The sequence below is a fragment of the Chelonia mydas genome, chromosome 4 (genome assembly GCF_015237465.2).
Source record: "Chelonia mydas isolate rCheMyd1 chromosome 4, rCheMyd1.pri.v2, whole genome shotgun sequence".
Taxonomy (NCBI): Eukaryota; Metazoa; Chordata; order Testudines; family Cheloniidae; genus Chelonia; species Chelonia mydas.
In genome coordinates, this window is record NC_057852.1 from 138,144,483 (window position 1) to 138,161,148 (window position 16,666).

Below are 16,666 nucleotides of genomic sequence, written 5' to 3' on the forward strand. Positions count from 1 at the left end.
TAGGCTGGATATTAGGAAACACTATTTCACTAGGAGGGTGGTGAAGCACTGGAATAGGTTACTTAGGGAGGTGGTGGAATCTCCATCCTTAGAGGTTTTTAAGGCCTGGTTTGACAAAGCCCTGCCTGGGATGATTTAGTTGGGGTTGGTCCTGCTTTGAGCAGGGGGTTGGACTAGATGTCCTCCTGAGGTCTCTTCCAACCTTAATCTTCTATGATTCCGTGTGACCAGGAGCCCTTACAGATGCATACACCTCCAATTTAATTCAACAGGGCCCTGACTCTAAGACAACTGAATTTCTTCCTGTCAGAGAACGGATGGCCTTGTCACAGCAGGAGAGGAGGAAGCCCTACAGTTAAGCCACATATCCCTTATACCATTTGTGACCAAGAAATTGTCCATTTTCGTTTTGGAACCTAGCAATTTGAATTCTGCCAAGCAATTCTTGGTCACCTCGGCCCCCAATCTCCCAATTCTTCACAGCAGGGCTTGCGGGTGGGACAGGGACAGGCTAGGGATAAGTGGATCCACCACCCCCAGTACTGCCAGCCTCAGGTGTTTAAAATCACTATCAGGCTCTACAAACCTCGTGAGCTTGGCTTAAAAATCAAATGTTTTCAAATATAAAATTTGGGTTCTTATTTGTTTGCAAACTGTTTTTTTTATATTAGGCACTTACATGGCCCCCTCTTACTGTAGTGTCTACAAACTTCACAGTCTTCACCTGCACCACACTCAGGTGAAGCCTATTATACCATTTCTACCAAGGAGGAACTCAGAGACTAAGGGACGTACCCAAGGCCACAGCTGGAGCTTGTGCAGAGGAAAAGATTGAACCCAGAACTCCGAGGTCAATGTCCTAACCACTGAGCAGTCCTTGTCCTCTATGCTTGCTGAGCTTTTTGCACTGATGTTGTCAAGCTTTTCTCCACCACCATGAAGGCTAGAAAGCTTTCTTACAAATGGAAGCTCAGAGTCTCCTGTAATCACCTGACTCCAGGATATGGGGCTTTAACAAAAATACCAAATATCACAAGACTGTTGATAAAATCTTAAGGGTTGGTATCACTGCTTTACTGTGCCCTATAGAACAGGCAGGGCTGCAGAGTGACTGACGCTGCATTATGTTGACATGAGACCTGGATTCCTTCTCTCCGAAATCTGTCCTGATCTTCCCTGTGCTCTGAGAATTCACCTTTAGGGAGGGACTGTGAATTTACAGCCAACTGGCCTTGAGGAAAGAACATGTGCAACTGAGTCACACATGGTCTAAACAAATGAGCCAATGGACAAAGAATTAGCCGTCATGTCCTGGGGATGGGAATTACCACATGCACATGCTCACCACGATTGCTGTAAGAATTCCTGAACAGCACAGTACCCCAGGTAATCTGCAGTGATCTGTGCACTGAAGCTAAACTGACCCTGGCTCACCCGGGATTCTTTTTTGCTGTTGCTGTCAGCTTGTTGTCCTCCATGGGATGTTAATTGCAAAACACATACACATGGGTTTTTAAAAAAATACACTGGAAGGCCATCTATTTCAAACACGATCTATTTTTCATTGCTATTGTAAACCACTTAAGCATTTGCAGAATGATTAATTTCCTTATCTTCTAAACAAAGAGCCTGCAAATAGGATTTCCAAGTTAGGAGGGAAGCCAGGACACTCAGAGGTCATTGCAGTCCAGCGTATTACTGGAAGGTGATGGACATATTGGTCTCTGGGTTGACCTGTTTTAATGTCAATAGAATTAGCGGGCTCAGGGTGGCAAAAATGTTAACATTAGCTTGTCACTGTACAATACCAAACAGTTAGACGTGAGATCTTGGCCTGCTTAGTCTCATGGCAAAGACACTAGAAAATTCATGCCAAAGTTTAGGGTAAAGAAGAGAAAAAAAAATCAAAACCAAAACATAGAATCATAGGACTGGAAGAGACCTTGAGAGGTCATCTAGGCAAGTCTCCTGCACTCATGGCAGGACTAAGTATTATCGAGACCATCCGTGAACATGAAGCGTTCTGACACTGAAATCGGGTGGTTATGCAAAACAATCAGAACGTATCCAAGTCCCATTCTCAAAGGAGGGATATCAGTTAGAATCTCTTGTTCTGTCAAGCAACCTTTCTTCATGCGGCAGGAAGAGTTAGTGCTGGGGTTGAATTTTGAGTGGATAGCTCTCAGTGGTGGTTGCTTTTCCTGCTTTTGACAAAATAGACTGATCCAAAGAGGAGAAAAGATAGGACAGTAAAGTGGGGAAATATGGCTTTTGGTGATGTTCTCAGGATACCCAGGCTGCTGGTCAGTCATGGACAGATGCTTTGGGCTAGCAGGCCGGCCACAATAGCTGTTGCTCTAGATCCCAGCTTGCTTCCTTGGTCTGGGACACCATCTGACTGCTTTAGTCAGATCCCTCTCCTTCACCAGTCCTTCTCAGACTGGGAAGAGGTGGGTGAGCCATCTCACCCCATTGTCCTGGTAGCATGCCGTGCAGTTGGTCTCAAGATCGGGTGAGAAGCTAAGAAAGAGAGAGGACAGGAGGAAGATAGTGGGGGATGAAAGGAACACGCAAGGGTAGGGAAGACAGAGCAGGATCTCACACATATCAGACTGGGGACCTCGCTGGTCCAGCAGTGATGGTCAGGCATCCTTGTCGGTGTACTTGTCTGCACGTCCCAATGACTGTGGATCACTAACAAAGGGCAGAGTCAACAGGCGTAGCAAAGGCTTATTGGCCTTTCTCCAAGGAATCCCCCAGGAGTCTGTCTTCTTCATCATTTTAATCTTAAAAGTCCCTCTTTTTAAGGAACCTGTAAGACAGTGATGGGTGGAATACCTCAGCTCCTCATTATTTCATTCACCAATTAGACCTAACTTCTGACAAACCAATTTTGGCCAATTGATTTCTGGTTCTATCCTCCCCTCGTTTACCAGTCACAAGCCTAACACAGTCCTTGGGCTGCATCAGTCTTTCTGCCTCCTTTTTCCTATCCCTTGTCGCAACATTCACAGTTACGTTATTAAGGTATTGTAACAGGTTATGAACTTTCACCTACTCTTCACAGTTGAGCTCACATTCAGGGTTGATCTGTAGGCCCCAATTATTACAACACTAGGTATGATCTGGTCTCTACAATAATAAGCCACTGGGAGCATGCAATAAGAAAGAAGTTAGTCAAATCCTTTGTTGAGAATTTAGCCTTTTTCCTGCTCACACATCATTAAAAACCAGTCCTTAGAGAATCATAGGATATCAGGGTTAGGACCTCAGGAGGTCATCTAGTCCAACCCCCTGCTCAAAGCAGGACCAATCCCCAACTAAATCATCCCAGCCAGGGCTTTGTCAAACCTGATCTTCAAACCACTAAGGAAGGAGATTCCACCACCTCCCTAGGTAACCCATTCCAGTGCTTCACCACCCTCCTAGTGAAAAAGTTTTTCCTAATATCCAACCTAAACCTCCCCCACTGCAACTTGAGACCATTGCTCCTTGTTCTGTCATCTGCCACCACTGAGAACAGTCTAGATCCATCCTCTTTGGAACCCCCTTTCAGGTAGTTGAAAGCAGCTATCAAATCCCTCCTCATTCTTCTCTTCTGCAGACTAAACATGCCCAGTTCCCTCAGCCTCTCCTCATAAGTCATGTGCTCCAGCCCCCTAATCATTTTTGTTGCCCTCCGCTGGACTCTTTACAATTTTTCCACGTCCTTCTTGTAGTGTGGGGCCCCAAACTGGACACAGTACTCCAGATGAGGCCTCACCAGTGCCAAATAGAGGGGAAAGATCACGTTCCTTGGTCTGCTGGCAATGCCCCTACTTATACAGCCCAAAATGCTGCTAGCCTTCTTGGCAACAAGGGCACACTGTTGACTCATATCCAGCTGCTCATCCACTGTAACCCCTAGGTCCTTTTCTGCAGAACTGCTGCTGAGCCATTCGGTCCCTAGTCTGTAGCGGTGCATGGGATTCTTCCATTCTTAGTGCAGGACTCTGCACTTGTCCTTGTTGAACCTCATCAGATTTCTTTTGGCCCAGTCCTCCAATTTGTCTAGGTCCCTCTGTATCCTATGCCTACCCTCCAGCATAACTACCATTCCTCCCAGTTTAGTGTCATCTGCACACTTGCTGAGGGTGCAATCCACACCATCCTCCAGATCACTAATGAAGATATTGAACAAAACCGGCCCCAGGACCAACCCTTGGGGTACTCCACTTGATACTGGCTGCCAACTAAACATGGAGCCATTGATCACTAGCCCGATGATCTAGCCAGATTTCTATCCACCTTATACTCATGTTTTCTAATGTATGGTTTTCTGTAACTATTCACCAAATATTTTGAATGAATAATGTCCATACACTCGTTTGTCCATGAAATGTTCACTAACAATATTCTCCAGTTGCTGTTCTCTATTTGTAACACCCGCTGGTCCCCGAAGACACATGTCAAGGTTTCTGCTCCTTGACTTTAAGACAGAAACATTCAAAGCTAAAGAATAATAAACAGTGAAGAGCAAGTGATGAATAATAAATCATCTCTTTTCATGGTACAAGTTACCAGAAGGAGAATGATTTGAGCTAAGATTCGGGTAAGTTTTGCGGGACACAAACATTTTCTTGTACATCTGCCAGTCTTCCTAATACTCATAAATTAGAGTGAGTGTGTGTCTGATTGTGTTGCAGAAATCATGTTCACAATCACACACACTCATGGGCTTCCTCCGGGCAGCATGGAAATTAAGAACAAGAAAGCCCCAAACACAAAAATTCTTCAGAATGCTTAAGATTTGGGTTCAGCTGTAGAAAAGTTCAAAGCATTAACGCAGTTCTTATTAACAATCCAAAACCCTGATACAAAGAGACCCATGTTTTTGGGACAGGGGTAGGTGGGTATCGAAATATGAATTTGGATCTCAGCTGCCTCTTATCTGTGTCATGTGCCACATGAAAGCCTAGCTCTCAACACGCCCAGTCTTGAGACCACATCAAGATCATTGATTCCAGCATGACTGATCTCAACACCAGATCTCACCACCACTGGTTCTCAAACCCCCGATCTTTCCACCAGATCCCAACACCACTGATTTTCCCACTAGACCGCAATGCCACCAATCCTCCCACTAGGTACTGATGCCACGGATCCGTCCAACACATTGAGACACTATCGATACCAGCACCATATTGAAGTTTTGCAGTTTGAGCCACTCTCTCAATCTCATTTGTCTCTGAACAGGGAAAAAATATCTTAGTGTGTCCCTCTACTTGCCCTTCTCCAAACAAAGGTCTGGGTTCTGGTGAGTTTAAACTTTTGCAAATGGATACAGTGACCAATGGACTCTGTGGCATTCTTTGTGGTCTGGCACATTGTTTGTGTCACTTTATGTATCTTTTCAACCTACAGTAAACAGCACCCCACACATGACTCAGCCTGAGGTGGTGATGCGCTATCTCCAGTGATTCAGTGAGAACTGAACTTGTGCAGTTCGGACACCCACCCAGATCCTTCCACAGGCTCAGAAAACGATACAGGTAAATGTTCGAAACTTGGGCCCAGGATGAACATGATGAGCCATGCTTTGAAAAGAACAGCCACAACCTATCCCGGTCCTTGGGACAAACACGCAGTGCGGTGGTCAGGAGTTCAGGTTATTGGTGCCCCGGGTTCTGATCTGTCTCTGGGATGTGTGGTCCATAAGTTCCATGAGGGACCAGCCCCCACCTCCTTGGGATCTGTCTCTATCCACATCAAGTGCTAACGCCTCGGCCTCACCTCCAGGGCTATGCACAGCTCTGCCGCAGCCTACGTCTCAGCTGTCCCCTGGCCTACTCTCCCCTTCCCTCTGCTTCCTTCTCTCCCATTCACAACTCTGCATCTTTCATTTCAGCCTATCCTTCTTCCTTGGCACGAGGCCGCTTGCCTCACCCCCTCCAAATCCCTTCTCAGAATTCTCTCCCTAAGATGATGCTTTCCTGTCTCTCATGCACCAGATACTAAATATACCCTGGGTTGGAAAGCAGCTGGCCCAGCTCTCTCCAGCTGGAAATCCACTCAGCGTGGGAGTCCCTAGCAGGTGCAGAACCAACACAGAGGGCATACTGGGGAAGGAATGGGGGTGTGGCCAGGGTACAGTGCACACTAGCAATTCCCAGCCAGAAGGTGGTCCCTTGGGGACCGTAACCCAGTAGATTAGAGCAGCTCCCAACCTCCCCATGGTGTCGAGCAGCATGGGGGCTGCTCTACTCTGCGCCAGAGCAATGGTTAGAACCACGAGGCACAAGCAGCTCCTTTGCATCCCACCCCCTCCCAGCTGCACCCAGTGGAAGCTGCGTGGAGCCGAGAATCTGGAGCTGGATCAGAATTCTTCGTGCTAATGATCATCCCCAGAGCACCACGGCTTCCTTAGCCCTGGTCTTCTGTTATCTCCCTTCTCCCCCAGCATCACAGCCCTGGCACCGTCTTGCTTCCAGTTTTCCTGCTTAATTTAAGCTGTGAGCTCCTTGGGGCTGGGCCATGCACCACAATGGCACTAAAGCATTACACAATGTCATATACTGGCAGGCTGGTAACCCCAGGGCCCTCGCCAACTTCCAGCTGGGGTAACTCTATTCTGCTGCTTACATTCCCCCTCAAGTTCAGGGGGATGAGAGGTTTCATTCCCTGAGCGGCTGCACTGGCTGCAGAATCAAGCACATTGTCTGATAAATAAATAGCAATAACCACAGACGTCCCTGAAAGAGGAAAAACGAGGGTAGCTAGACATTTTTGAACCTTAAAAACAGCAAGGAAGGGATATTAAACCTCCTGCTTTAGAACTCAAGCCAATCTCTAGCTGTTACAGACCAGGGGGAGTCCTCAATGGGGGGCAGATTATCCCACATCTGCTACTGTCAGGTTTCTTGCACCTTCCCCAGCAGCATCTGGCGCTGGCCACTGTCAAAGGCAGGACACTGGGCTGGATGGGCCTCGGGTCTGATCCAGTCTGGCTATTCCTGTTGTTCCTACTTGTGTTGTATGTTTAGGGCACAGGTTCAAGGGCGAGATAAGGAGCCCTATGTTAACCCAATCACCAGCCTGCTGGGCCAACTGGAAAGGCTACTTTGAAGAGAGATGGATGTGTGACTGGGCCCATTATAAAGACAGGAAGCAGTCACTCCATTCTGCTGTGGATCTAAACAGCTCCAGAGTTTGGAGGCATCTGGTTCCATGGTTTTGGTTTGGCCCATTTGGGACAGGCTTTAAGTTCAGATTTACATCCAGGTCCAAACTTCCCCAAAAAGTTCAGATGTCTGGATGCAGGGTTTTAGTGCAGTACTGTGTCAAGTGTAGGACCCTGCATGGAGGTACAGAGTTATTCCGCGGACTCAGCCTGGTAGCCAGGACACATGGGTCTCATTATCTCCACTCAGGAACATCAGACTCTGAGCCTGGGCAGAGCCAGAGAGAAAGAGGGGTAGCTCCTCCAGGAGAAACCTCTGATCAGTTCTCTCAGGAGTTAAGGTTTATGTTTGTGTGTGCTGTCCAGTCTTGGGGCTTCATTATTTTAGTGAAGGATAAAGGCAAAGCCGAGAGAGAGAGTTGGAGGTGAGCTGCAAAACAGCTCGTATACACAGAATGGATGTGTTGGGGGGATGGGGAGTGCCCTTTTATAGAAAAAAGGGTGCAAAATTCAGATCTGGATCTGAACCTCCCCAGTGCTCCAGGGTGTTTGGATGTCAACCCTCCAGCTTCAGGGCACAAACCAACCTTAACTCAGGAGGGTCAGGAAGAAATTATTCCTGGAGACAGATTATCCCAGGAGCGTGGGCTTTCTTGCGCCTTCCTCTGAAGACACTGATGGTGAGAGGATACTAGATGGATCTTTGTCTGACAAAGATCCATCTGATGTTCCTAGGACTTGAGAGTTTGGCTCAAGATCGGCTCTGGGGTTGAACCCTGCATCGTCCACCCTTCCACTTGCCCTTGATACAAACCTCTGTCGCCTTTGGCGTTCAGAGCATCCTCATGCAGACAGGACCACAGCAATGGAGGCGGCAGGCGGGGAGAACAAACACGCTCTCCTTTGGTAATCTGCTGGTTATAAATAATATATTTCTAAGACTGAAAGAGAGCCTGGACTCAGCTCGCCTGGGCCCAGGGAAGATGAAGGTTGTAGCCAGGGGAGATGCGGGGGCCGGGCCAGGCCTTAGACAGCTCCTGCACTTGGCAGGATTTTTCCAGATTGCAATCGGTGCTGGAGCGGCTCAGTCCCAAATATTTAAAGAGAAGGGTTTAATTCCACTGCTTCTGGGGGTTAGAGCAGGGCAGCCAAAGGACACAAGCCCAGCCAGCGGCCCCTGGATTGTTTGGTTAGGAATTAGCCTCTGTGTGTGTGTGAGAGTGCGTGGGGGGTTGGAGAGGGGTCACTGGGATCTTGGCTTTGTTATTTGTCAAAACAGAGCACACGTGGATGGTGGGGAGGCAAGGGGGGGCCACGGACAAATTACAGACCAGAGGCCAGGCCATGGAGAGGGGGTGATATTGTCTCAGTAAATAGAGCCTAAGAGGATGGCTAGGAAAAAAGTGGATCTTCCTCTTTACTCAAATAGCTTTATAATGACAGGGGTGGAGCCTCGCTGAGCGCTTCCCTCAGCCTGCCTTCTCTCTCTCCGTCTTTCACCTCCCACGTCCTTCTGCTCTCCCTTCTTCACTCTGCTTCATTCCCTCCTTCTCCCCTCACCCTCCTCCCTCCCTTTCCCTTCTCTTGTTCTTTCTCCATCCTCCCCTCTCACTCTTCTCTTTTCGCACACTCCCTCCTTCTCTTGTTCTCTTGCTCTCCTTCCTTCTGTCCCTTCTTCCCTCTCGTTTTTCTCCCTCCCTCCCTCTCTGAAGGTTTGCTTCTGCAGAGCACTGTCCACCTGGGGATCTTAACCTCAACGCACAGTGTGGGCCAAAGTCAGACCTAGGGTCAGATCCTGACCTGGGATAGTTTCACCAACTTCACTGGAGCTCTGCTGATTTACATCTGCTTCCTGGCATAACCAGTGCCGCTTCCATTGATGGAGACACACCTCCTCACACTGTATCTGAGAGCAGTGTAATAACGAATTATTTCTTATAACACTTCTGCGGGTGGTTTGATTTTCACAATCAGGCATGCACAGAAAATGCATGCTTAATTTGAGCACACAACTGCCGCGATTACGTACCCCCATGCCAGGTGTGCACACACATGGTTCCATGGCTAACCAGCTGAATGCACAGGCAGCTACCTAAACCTCTGACCCGAGGGGCAAGGTACTGGATCCCGATGCAATGTGTGAATGGTCCATATCCGCCAGGCTAACATGGTGGGGGTGTTAAGAGGAAGGGGGTTGATTCAACCCAGCTCTGTTATAAATCAAGAAGATTCTGGCTCTGAACCTGGGCTACAGTTCAGCCACTTTGTACCATGCTGCCAGCAGAAAACAGCTCTTAACCTGGTATACCGGCCAGCGTGGGCAGGTCTAGAGCAAAGGGGGTATGGCTGGGACCACCGGAGGCTACTGGCAGCTGCCATGACTTAGAGCAGCCTTCGGGCTTCTCTAACCCACTCAAGGGGAGCAGCCTTGCAGCACAGCCAATCAGGAATAAGGGACGCACAGAGGTGAGCAACGCTGTAGCCCAGCGTCTGTTATCCTATGCTGCAATCTGAACGCCTTGCCACAGCCAAGGATCCAACCCAGTCAGGAGCCAGTGAGTGAGGTGCAGATCTGATGTCCCAGCGTAAGTGTTTTGCCCTTGAGATTAGCTTCATAACGCTGTTGACAGAAGGCCTGGCTCTCCGTCAGCCTGCGCTTTGTGTAGTCATACGCACTTGTGCAAAGTGAATACAAAATCCTACGCTTCTGGTCTGGGAGCGCTTTACCGTTGATTTGCACAGGAGTGAATGGCAACACAAGGTGCAGGGCAACAAGGAATCCAGGCTCAAAATGCTTAAAATGTGTCCCTTGGCATTTCTTTCACAGCTTATCATTCACTCTCACGCCCTATGGCCAGTCCCCTTTTGTAGAAAATTCCTCTCTTTTCAAACCCAGTCACAATAGTTAGTGATGGAAAAGTCCTATGAGACTCTCAAGCTTAGCTCCTTCCTAGGAGAGCCCATGTCTCCTACACGGAAGCCAGAGGAGACATTAAATTGATGGCATGCCATGTCTACACACAAAGCAAACGAGGGGTTAGGCTAGGAGCAGCTTGTCTTTAGCTCACTAGGCACAGCTATCGTTCACATTACAGCTCAAAACCTGTCTCTTCTGCACAACCCAGGCTCGCTAATTCCCTCCTGCAAAAAAACCCAAAACAACACACCAAATCCCACCCCAGGAGCCTTCCAGCTTTCTCACAGTCAATTATTCTCTTCATCAACTCACCCTTTCACTATGGATCTAATTCAAATGGGAAAGGAGACAACATTCGAATAGTGAAGGTGACCGATCCTTGGAAAAGTGCAACCCAGGGAAGTGGGGGGTCGCTCATCGCTCAGAGTCTTTAAACGTGGAATGAACGTCTGTCTAAAAGATATGCCTCAGCTCCCACACAGTGATTGGCTCAATAGTGTCACATAGCAGGGATATTCTCTCCTCCAAAGGAATCATTGGGTGACATTGTCTGGCCTGGGCTACATAGGGTTTGGCAGAATTGGATTTATATTTATATATACACATGAAGTCACATTACCCAGTCGATGGCAATGACACACCCCTGACGTGCTCCTGTTTTGACTTCAAAACTGAGCTCACTGTGATCAACACAGCATGTAAAGTTGAAATAGAAGCTTTTGACGACGTTGATTCTACGAAAGGAATTCCATACGCCCGCAGAACGCGCCAGAGGCTGGTCCTGTGACGGCTGTCAAAAGCCTTCTCAAAGTCTATGAAATTTATGTAGAGTTGCCGTTGCCATGCTAAGCACTGTTCCATTCTGTTTCGTAGGGTGCAGATCTGGTCTGTGCATCCACGCCCTTTCCAAAACCCAGCTTGCTCTTTCCTGAGAGCGCTCAGAGAATCATAGAATATCAGGGTTAGAAGAGACCTCAGGAGGTCACCTAGTCCAATCCTCTGCTCCAAGCAGGACCAACCCCAACTGCCTCTGATATACACTGGGCTATGATCTTACCCAATATTTTGCTTGGCACAGATAAAAGTGTGATACCCCACCTGTTATTACAATCACTGAGAGTTCCTTTTTTTGGTATCTTCACTATAACCTCATTGGTCCACTCGTCTGGCACTTTTTCCCTTTCCCAGACTGATGTACATAGAGGGGCCAGGATAGGTGCTGCTAATTTAGGTAAATTTACCTTGAACAATTCTGCATTCAAGTTGTCTTTGCCAGGAGCTTTCCCATTTTTTAAGGATTTGATTCCATCACTAGAGTAGCAATAAGATGGCCGCCTGAAAACAACATGGCGAAGAGCTGTGGAAGCCGAGCTGAAAAACCTGGGGCACAGCTGGGGAACCATTGACAGGCTTGCCAGAAACAGACAGGAGTAGAGGAGCTTCGTCACTGCCCTAATCGCCAGAGGCGTACTAGGAACATGATGATGATATATGAAGTCACGGAGTCTGTGACTTTCCGTGACCTTCGTGACTTATGCTGCAGCCAGCGCGGCTGGCTCTGGGGCTGCTTGAGCAGCTCACACAGCCTCTGGGCCAGTCGCACCTGCTGCTGCTGGGGCAGTCTTCGGCCACCGCCTTCCCCCAGGTGCAGCAGAAGGAGTTTGGGTGTGGGAGGGGGCTCAGGGCTGGGGGTTGGGGCACAGGAGGGGATGAGGGCTCTGGGCAGCGCTTACCTTGGGGGGGGACTCCCCAGAAGCAGCATCATGTCCCTCCCTGAGCTCCTAGCTCCACGTGCTGCCTCCACCCACAGGCACCGCCCCCGCAGCTCCCATTGGCCACAGTTCCCAGCCAATGGGAGCCGTAGAGCTGGCAGCGTGTGGCACTAGGAGCTTAGGGAGGGACATGTCTCTGCTTCCGAGAAGCCGGGTAGAGAGCCTGCCAGCCCCACCAACCCCCACCCCAGCACCAGCAGGGGCCCTGGGCTGCTCCCACCCAAGCACCCATGACTTTTACTAAAAATACCCGTGACTAAAACTTAGCCTTAATTTTGATGGATAATATTGATGTTTATTTTACAGGTTTTTTTTCAATTTTTATTTAAATTTTTATTTGCAAGAAATTATGGTGTGCAGGGGTCAGACAGTGGTTACTGAGTGACAGTCGACATTGAGATTCATAAAGTTAAAGCTTTATAACTGTGAAACAAATTTTCAACAGCACATGCCAAACAATCCAAAGTAAATATCCTTACACCAAACTCTAAGTTCTCAAGCAGCATTTGTCTTATTTTGCCTACCTATAAATTTTGATTATCAATTGAAATATTTGTTGTTGGTTTGCATGTGTGTGTTGAAATTGATTTTGACACTTATAAAAATCTAATCCAAGCTTAGTTATACAGGAGGTCAGAGGTGATGATCATAATGGTCCCTTATGGCATGTAAAGTATCTAATTTAGAGAGGTCACTTATGATCCTTAGTATGTAGTACAGAACTTTACATAACATAAAGCTGAACCTGTAAAGGGACCCGCTTCTCTTTCCATTCTGGGGTTTAAACTTTTAGACTTGGAACACTGTTTGTTACCCCTTTCCATTCCCTTGCCACTACAGCTGGGCAACGTTTTTTGGATGAAAATTTTTTTTGGACAAAAATGCAGATTTGGAGACACTGAGTTGTTTGTTTAGAAACCTCCCCTCCCACCACAGAAAAAACATCTGAAAAAGTCAAAATGTTTCATGTAGACATTTTCAAAATGAAACGTTTCTATTTTTCAGTTTGAAACGACTTTTCATTTCAAAATATCCTTTAATTTTAATTTTAAAAAAATTCACAAATGGTCAAAATCAAAATGAAACTGACAAGTTTAAACCAGTGGGAAGGTTCTGTTGAGGACAAACAGGGAAAGATCTTCACATGGCCAAGTGGTGTTGACAGACCAATGCCACAAGAAACTACTGACTTTGACGAAGAAACTGAACACCCAGGACTAGATATGGTAACATCTCACACTACAAACAAAGAAGTGATGGACTCAATAAAAAAATGTAAACCTGGGAAAGTGTGATCTTAAGACCATCCCAGAGCCAGTCGGCACACTGTTGTCATAATATATACCCAAAGGGTGCCACACAGTAGATCACTGGAAAACTAAAACTCACTGATCATTAATATTCTTGCAAGATATATGAATGGTAAACCCACAAAGGACTTTATAGATATGCACTGCAAATATTTTCCTGAAATGTATTTGCCAAGCAGTGTCTGAGCCATGCCTATTCCAGACAAAGGAATGTGGTCCTGCCTGCTTGAATGTGTCGGATGTAAATTAAGCAAGGTGTATCCCAGCATAAATAAAGTACATTTATATGAAAAGTAAACAAAGACATCAGGAAAGCAAGTGGGGGAAGATGACTCCTTAACAATCTTACTGGGGATGGAGACTGCACCCCCAGGAAGTCTTCCTGCCTCTTGAATCAGGGTTAGTATGCTAGAAGGACAGAGAAAAAGCCATTTAGGCATCCGTCACCTTAAAAGCCAAAGGAACTAAGCACTTTGAGATCTGTGAAGGCTCCTGGTTAGAAACTCTGGTCAGCCATGCTGGAAAAGAGACTTGGTGAGAAACACATCTTTGAGCAAGGGAGTCTAATTTGTTAAATCAGGTTTTCATCTTAGCAGCGTATTTTTACTTTTGTTTCCTTGTCACCCTTTCTATCTTAATTCCTTATACTTGGTATCACTTAATCCTCTGTGATTCTGTTAAATAAACTTCTTTTACTTTAACTAATCCTGCATCTTGACATGGGGTTAGACAAGATGAACCTTGTGGTCCTTTCTAATCCCATAGTTCTAGGATTCCACTATAAACCATTTCAGTGCACTGATTCACGGGAAGGGAGTGTGAACACCAGTTAAGCGAACAGACTGCAGCATATTGTCTCTTTAAAGGAGTCGCGAATTTAATAACTTGGGCGAATGTTCAGTAAGGGGGCTGGGCAATGCAGGGAGACGTCTCTGGGGACCTTGGGAGTTGGGGTTCACTGTTACCAACAAGGCAAAGTTGAGACTGGCAGAGCCCTGAAGGGTTTGGTAGGCAAGCTGGTGCGTGAGGGAGTCGTCACGCAGGTTAGCAGAAGCAAAACTCTCACTTGCTGGGGTTGAGCAGGGTAACACAGTAACTCACAATTCTAGGGAGCCCAGCGGATGGTCACAGCAAGACGCAGGTGGAGAGCAAGTCACTGGGGAACTGCTGAAAGCTTGTGACAATGAGAGGATCGATAAAACCACCAAGCTTTACAACAAAGTGAGGCACTAGGAAAAGCCTCCAGGGCAAGGGGGAAAACGGTATTACAGGCAAAAATACCACGAGAAGAGTGACCTAAGCAACTGCAATAACTGGCAAAGTGTTCCTCTTCCTTCAAAAAGGAAAGGAGGACTTGTGGCACCTTAGAGACTAACGAGTCCTCCTGTTCTTTTTGAAGATACAGGCTGACATGGCTGCTGCTCTGAAACCACTTCCTTCAGCGACAGGAAAGGCTGCCACTGTAGCAGCGCACACAGAATACAGGACGCAAGTGAGGCAATGCCTGTGCGCTACCACAAGCCAAATGAATAAGAATTAGAGGGAAAAAAGCTTAAAAACAGGAAACCTACAGACGGAAAATCCTGGAGGGAAATAAAAAGAAACTAAAATGTACCATAGTTTAAGAAAGTTCTGATTTTTAAGCCTGTCTCCTGGTTTTTCCGGTGTGCCTGGTTCACAGTTTTTGAACACTCGGCCTTGGCGACACAGCGTTGCCAGCTCGTGATACTCAGAGTTTTGCAGCAGCCCGTGGTTCCTGGAGCCAGGTGATCATGAGAAAAATCTCAGCTTCCATTTTTTTTTTAAAAACAAGAAGCTGCTAGCCGCCAAGGTTCAGAGGAAAGCTTGCAAACGTGAACCCAAAGGCCCCAATGCCAGAAAGTGAATCATAGAATATCAGGGTTGGAAGGGACCTCAGGAGGTCATCTAGTCCAACCCCCTGCTCAAAGCAGGACCAATCCCGAATTTTTGCCCCAGATCCCTAAATGGCCCCCTCAGGGATTGAACTCACAACCCTGGGTTTAGCAGGCCAATGCTCAAACTACTGGGCTATCCCTCCCCCCATGAATGAAAAATGATTGTTGTTTAAAATCTCATGATTTATGGAGAGGAACAATTTTTGAACACTTGACATCACCAGCACTGTCAGCAATTCTTGCATCTTCTTCCTCTTTCTGTAGCATGTCAGGAGGATGTTCAAATTCTTCTCCAGTGGAAAAGAAACCCATAAAAGCCCTCGGCATGCAGAAGAAAATCACAGTCCAGCTCTTGCCTAAGATTATTTTTTAGCACATCTCTGGTTTTTAAAGGGAATTCAGGGTTTGGGGAAAGAAGCCTACCTGATAGCTGTGAAGATCTGACTCCCTTCATACTCTATGAAGTAAGGCACAGCCTGGGCAGGGGCAGAACGAATCTGTGTGTGCTCTTGAGGGTGTCCTTACAGCCTGGCTTCTCTGTGAGCCTCTCTAGGACACCAGCCTCTTTCCCCAGCACAGGAAGGACTAACACCGGGCCCAAAAATCTGTCCAGGCCCTGCCTGCAGGGAACAATTCCATTCTTAAACACAAAACCTAACAAAGGCTATTACGCCTCTGAGCAGATCTGCCTGCAGGGGCCTTTCCCCTCTGCTCCAGGGCCAGCCAAAACCGAGCTCCATCAGCCCTTTATTGCGATCACCTGAGTCATTCCCAGCTGGATCTGATCATCCCCTCTAAGAGACCCAAACACCTGTTCTGAACAGGGCTGGCCAGCTCCAGGACCCCTGGCCCTTAAAGAGGTAGACCCACCCTCTGACTTGTCTGTGTATAGCCCTATCTGTGTGTAGACACTTCCTTCAGGACAACCATGAGCTAGGCAGGGTCTGGTAGGATCATGTGGAGTATCTGTTTCCCATAAGCTTCCCTCCATACAGCACAATAGCCTCATAAGGGAATTATAGGCATTAGAACTAGAAAAGGCCACTTGGTTCATCCATTCATTCATTCTGGCCACCCCCATCCCATCCCCCAATTTACTCCTTCCCAAGTCCCACCCTGGAATGTCCCCTGTGGCCAGGGCTCCTGCAGAGCTGACATAGAACGGGAGGAGCTGGCTGTGGCCCAGGAGCAGAGGTCCCCTGGGCAGGGGTTATTCTTGGCTTAACGGCACCGTGAGACAGTTGTGGATGTTGCCTTGGGAAATGCGCTGATTCTCCACAGCCTTGCACCTTGTACAGGCATGCCCACTTGTGTCCCATGGGTGTGAAATGCTGACAAATGGTAGCAACTTTTGTTCCCTTGGCATAGGGCTAGATGATTCCACAGGATACACGGCAGTGGACAACCAAGCCTGTTGGGTGGGCAAGGTGTCTCCTAACTGTGGACAGCTGTAAGTATGAGCTGCCCACTCTGGTGTTAGTTTGGAGGAGCCTCCAACTCAGACTTCACTTGCTTTTAGGGCCTCAACTTTAATTCCATTGGAATGATTTTCTTTTTAGGTTCAATGAAAATATACAGCAGCATCCACTATC

At 47.4% G+C, this 16,666-nt stretch overlaps 1 long non-coding RNA gene across 1 annotated transcript; it reads right to left on the reverse strand.

Moving 5' to 3' along the window:
* Window positions 1–1,539: 1,539 nt before the first annotated feature.
* On the reverse strand, window positions 1,540–15,774 carry LOC122465675. Its single transcript, XR_006290671.1, has 2 exons — window positions 15,498–15,774; window positions 1,540–2,812 (listed from the first exon to the last, which is right to left on the reverse strand). It is a non-coding gene; the product is annotated as an uncharacterized LOC122465675 (long non-coding RNA).
* Window positions 15,775–16,666: the final 892 nt, after the last annotated feature.